We start from the raw sequence: 6,089 nt of genomic DNA, 5'->3' as shown, positions 1-6,089 counted from the left end.
GTACTGTGTGTTTTACTTCCTAGTATATCTAGTCACTATCTGTACCCATACAATACCCTCTTCACCTGTATTTATGCTGTGGAAAGCTCAGGCATGTGGTGTGTGTGTGTGTGTGTGTGTGTGTGTGTGAGAGAGAGAGGTCAAGGGGGGGCAAGTGGTCATGTTCAATACAACTGCTGTGTCAGGAAATGAAAGATCAGCATTTCACAGAGAGGCGGGGCAGCCGAGTCTAGAGAGGCTCCCTCATTGGCCAGCCCAGGTGTCACTCAGAGCCTTGGGCCAATGATAGGCTGTGGATGTGGAAATATTTCCCTGTAGAAGCAGCTCTAGAGCACTGAGAAAAGGTTCAGAACTCTGATATAACTCTGTATAACCTTGTCATAACATTCTACAGTTATTATTAAGGTTCTAACAGTTATTACGGTTATACACAGTTAGACCAGTTATTAGTTATAACAGTTATTATTATGTCTATTCACAGTTATAACAGTTATTATTACAGTTATACCAGTTATTATTAGTTATAACAGTTATTATTACGGTTATGCACAGTTATAACAGTTATTAAGGTTATTCACAGTTCTCGCCTGTTGTAAGAACAATACGGAACCAATAAACTATAATATGTGCCTTCCTTCAATGTGATACATCTGTCTCAGTTAACGTCACTAACCCATTAGAGTGTAAACCGGGGGGAGGTTCTACTGAACTATATGGAATTGTTTTTAAAAGGTCATACCAAGGATCATTAAGCTATTTGATTTAGAATTTGAAGACCCCTTAAAGTATCCCAAAAATATGTCTAAAAAATATTTGATGGAAAAACAAATGTTCTGACAAACGCCACTCTGTCACTTTTCACCAGAGTGCGACATCGATGGATTGAGACGCATCCAACAGACATCTCTAGTTTAAACTGACGGATTTCTATGAGGATTATTTTATGGGGGCTTGGACATCAACTCTCTGGGTTTTATTCAGAATAAACCGATGATTTATTGAAGTTTTTTAAATATATTTTTTTTACTTTTATTTAACCAGGCAAGTCAGTTAAGAACACATTCTTATTTTCAATGACGGTCTAGGAACAGTGGGTTAACTGGTCTAGGAACAGTGGGTTAACTGGTCTCGGAACAGTGGGTTAACTGGTCTAGGAACAGTGGGTTAACTGGTCTAGGAACAGTGGGTTAACTGGTCTAGGAACAGTGGGTTAACTGGTCTAGGAACAGTGGGTTAACTGATCTAGGAACAGTGGGTTAACTGGTCTAGGAACAGTGGGTTAACTGGTCTAGGAACAGTGGGTTAACTGGTCTAGGAACAGTGGGTTAACTGGTCTAGGAACAGTGGGTTACCTGGTCTAGGAACAGTGGGTTAACTGGTCTAGGAACAGTGGGTTAACTGGTCTAGGAACAGTGGGTTACCTGGTCTAGGAACAGTGGGTTAACTGGTCTAGGAACAGTGGGTTAACTGGTCTAGGAACAGTGGGTTACCTGGTCTAGGAACAGTGGGTTAACTGGTCTAGGAACAGTGGGTTAACTGGTCTAGGAACAGTGGGTTAACTGCCTGTTCAGGGGCAGAACGACAGATTTGTACCTTGTCAGCTCAGGGGTTTGAACTTGCAACCTTCCGGTTGTGTATGTGACAAATTTGATTTGTCACATACACATGGTTAGCAGATGTTAATGCGAGTGTAGCAAAATGCTTGTGCTTCTAGTTCCGACAATGCAGTAATAACCAACAAGTAATATAACCTAACAATTCCACAACAACTACCTTATACACACAAGTGTAAAGGGATGAAGAATATGTACATAAAGATATATGAATGACTGATGGTACAGAACGATATAGGCAAGATGCAGTAGGTGGTATAGAGTACAGTATATACATATGAGATGAGTAATGTAGGGTATGTAAACATTATATTAAGTGGCATTGTTTAAAGTGGCTAGTGATACATTTTTTACATGTATGGCAGCAGCCACTCAATGTTAGTGGTGGCTGTTTAACAGTCTGATGGCCTTGAGATAGAAGCTGTTTTTCAGTCTCTTGGGTCCCAGCTTTGATGCACCTGTACTGACCTCGCCTTCTGGATGATAGGTGAACAGGCAGTGGCTCGGGTGGTTGTTGTCCTTGATGATCTTTATGGCCTTCCTGTGACATCGGGTGCTGTAGGTGTCCTGGAGGGCAGGTAGTTTGCCTCCGGTGATGCGTTGTGCAGACCTCACTACCCTCTGGAGAGCCTTATGTTTGTGGGCGGAGCAGTTGACGTACCAGGCGGTGATACATCCCGACAGGATGCTCTCGATTGTGCATCTGTAGAAGTTTGTGAGTGCTTTTGGTGACAAGCCAAATTTCTTCAGCCTCCTGAGGTTGAAGAACTGCTGCTGCGCCTTCTTCACGACGCTGTCTGTGTGGGTGGACCAATTCAGTTTGTCTGTGATGTGGACACCGAGGAACTTAAAGCTTACTACCCTCTCCATTACTGTCCCGTCGATGTGGATAGGGGGGTGCTCCCTCTGCTGTTTGCTGAAGTCCACAATCATCTCCTTTGTTTTGTGAAGTTGAGTGTGAGGTTATTTTCCTGACACCACACTCCGAGGGACCTCACCTCCTCTCTGTAGGCTGTCTCGTCGTTGTTGGTAATTAAGCCTACCACTGTAGTGTTGTCTGAAAACTTGATGATTGTGTTGGAGGCGTGCATGGCCACACAGTCTTGGGTGAACAGGCACTACAGGAGAGGGCTCAGAACGCACCCTTTTGGGGCCCCAGTGTTGAGGATCAGCGGAGTGGAGATGTTGTTAACTACCCTCACCACCTGGGGGCGGCCCTTCAGGAAGTCCAGTACCCAGTTGCACAGGGCGAGGTTGAGACCCATGGTCTCGAGCTTGATGACGAGCTTGGAGGGTACTATGGTGTTGAATGCTGAGCTGTAGTCGATGAACAGCATTCTCACATAGGTATTCCTCTTGTCCAGATGGGTTAGGGCAGTGTGCAGTGTGGTTGCAATTGTGTCGTCTGTGGACCTATGGGGCCGGAAAGCAAATTGGAGTGGGTCTAGGGTGTCAGGTAGGGTGAAGGTGATATGGTCCTTGACTAGTCTCTCAAAGCACTTCATGATGACGGAAGCGGTAGTCGTTTATCTCAGATACCTTAGCTTTCTTGGGAACAGGAACAATGGTGGCCCTCTTGAAGCATGTGGGGACAGCAGACTGGGATAAGGATTGATTGAATATGTCCAGCCAGCTGGTCTGCGCATGCTCTGAGGACGCGGCTGGGGATGCCGTCTGGGCCTGCAGCCTTGCGAGGGATAACACGTTTAAATAACACGTTGGCTGCAGTGAAGGAGAGGCCGCAGGTTTTGGTAGAGGGGCAGTGTCAGTGGTACTGTATTGTCCTCAAAGAGAGCAAAGAAGTTATTTAGTCTGTCTGGGAGCAAGACATCCTGGTCTGCGACGGGGCTGTTTTTCTTTTTGTAATCCGTGATTGACTGTAGACCCTGCCACCAGTATCTAGTGATGACTTCACTGGTGACATCATTGCCAGTATCTAGTGATGACGTCACTGGTGACATCGTTACCAGTATCTAGTGATGACATCATTACCCGTATCTAGTGATGATTTCACTGGTGACATCAGAGTCTGTACAGCACTTTGAGATATCAGCTGATGTACGAAGGGCTATATAAAGAAATTTGATTTGATTTGATTACCAGTATCTAGTGATGACTTCATTGGTGACATCATTACCAGTATCTAGTGATGACATCATTACCAGTATCTAGTGATGACTTAATTGGTGACATCATTCAAATCGAATCTGATTTGAGCAGAATACAACCTTACTGTGAAATGTTTACTTACAAGCCCTTAACCAACAATGCAGTTCAAGATAAAGAGTTAAGAAAATATTTACTAAATAAACCAAAGTAAAAAATGTAATAAAAAGTTACACAATAAAATAACAATTACGAGGCTATATACTGAGGGTACCGGTACTGGGTCAATGTGGAGGCTATATACTGAGGGTACCGGTACTGGGTCAATGAGGAGGCTATATACAGCGGGTACCGGTACAGAGTCAATGTGGAGGCTATATACAGCGGGTACTGGTACAGAGTCAATGTGGAGGCTATATACAGGGGGTACCGGTACAGAATCAATGTGGAGGCTATATACAGGGGGTACCGGTACAGAGTCAATGTGGAGGCTATATACAGGGGGTACCGGTACAGAGTCAATGTGGAGGCTATATAGGGTAGCCAAGTGGTTAGAGCGTTGGACTAGTAACCGGAAGGTTGCATGTTCAAATCCCCGAGCTGACAAGGTACAAATCTGTCATTCTGCCTCTGTTCCTAGGCCGTCATTGAAAATAAGAATTTGTTCTTAACTGACTTGCCTAGTTAAATAAAGGTAAAAAAATAAAAAATATATACAGGGGGTACCAGTACTGGGTCAATGTGGAGACTATATACAGGGTATTACGGTACAGAGTCAATGTGGAGGCTATATACAGGGTATTACGGTACAGAGTCAATGTGGAGACTATATACAGGGTATTACGGTACAGAGTCAATGTGGAGGCTATAAACAGGGTATTACGGTACAGAGTCAATGTGGAGGCTATATACAGGGTATTACGGTACAGAGTCAATGTGGAGGCTATATACAGGGTATTACGGTACAGAGTCAATGTGGAGGCTATATACAGGGTATTACGGTACAGAGTCAATGTGGAGACTATATACAGGGTATTACGGTACAGAGTCAATGTGGAGGCTATATACAGGGTGTTACGGTACAGAGTCAATGTGGAGACTATATACAGGGTATTACGGTACAGAGTCAATGTGGAGGCTATATACAGGGTATTACGGTACAGAGTCAATGTGGAGGCTATATACAGGGTATTACGGTACAGAGTCAATGTGGAGGCTATAAACAGGGTGTACCGGTACAGAGTCAATGTGGAGGGGTACAGGTTTGTAATGAGGCTGTATACAGGGGGTACCGGTACAGAGTCAATGTGGGGGGGTACAGGTTAGTCGAGGTAATTTGTACATGTAGGTAGGGGTGAAGTGACTATGCATAGATAATAAAAAGATAATAAAAAGTGAATAGCAGAGAATAGCAGCACTGTGTGTGTGTGCATTGTGACTGACTGATCTACAAATCATATTGAGTAGTGATTTCTGATGCAAGGTGATCTGTAAGTCAGTCAGTCTCCACGCGCCTTTAAAGGATTCTACCACCATATATTGGGTGCAGGACTGAAGAATGTTACAAGAAACAACACACATCTTCTTGTTGAGCAAGATAAGAATACTAGAGAGCAGATATTTGGTGTTGGTGAATTATCTGTAAAAGTACTATTCAACTCTCCCACAGGCTTGGCCCAGTCCCAAAGCCCAGAGATCTGCCCCTGGTGTCTGATTGGTTGATCTGTAACCATTGTGAAGTCTGGTGCTGAGAGGTCAGGAGGACAGAATGAGGCTGCCACCAGGTGGTCGAGACACGTTAACACAGCTCCTGGCAGAGGTTAGAGGTCAGGGTGACGGGTCAAACTGGATGAACCCCAATGAAACACACAGATCTAACTAACTGCATGTTATAGTTAGCGAGCGACTTCATGTCAATATGATGGTAGTGAAGTTAACTAACTTGGTAGGTGAGCATAAATTCCTCTCACCAATTCTCTCCCTATGTATCCCTCCCTATACACTCTATCCATCCCTCTCTCCTCTTACCCCCTCCATCCCTCTATCCTCTTACCCCCTCCATCCCTCTGTCCTCTTACCCCCTCCATCCCTCTGTCCTCTTACCCCCTACACCCCTCTGTCCTCTTACCCCCTCCATCCCTCTGTCCTCTTACCCCCTCCATCCCTCTGTCCTCTTACCCCCTCCATCCCTCTATCCTCTTACCCCCTCCATCCCTCTGTCCTCTTACCCCCTACACCCCTCTGTCCTCTTACCCCCTCCATCCCTCTGTCCTCTTACCCCCTCCATCCCTCTATCCTCTTATTGGAGAGTTATACTATTATTGGAGAATCACACTTACATTTAAAAATAGATGATTTATAATCAATCAT

This window comes from Oncorhynchus mykiss, chromosome 8, assembly GCF_013265735.2.
Source record: "Oncorhynchus mykiss isolate Arlee chromosome 8, USDA_OmykA_1.1, whole genome shotgun sequence".
Classification (NCBI taxonomy): Eukaryota; Metazoa; Chordata; class Actinopteri; order Salmoniformes; family Salmonidae; genus Oncorhynchus; species Oncorhynchus mykiss.
This window is presented reverse-complemented; position numbering follows the sequence as displayed.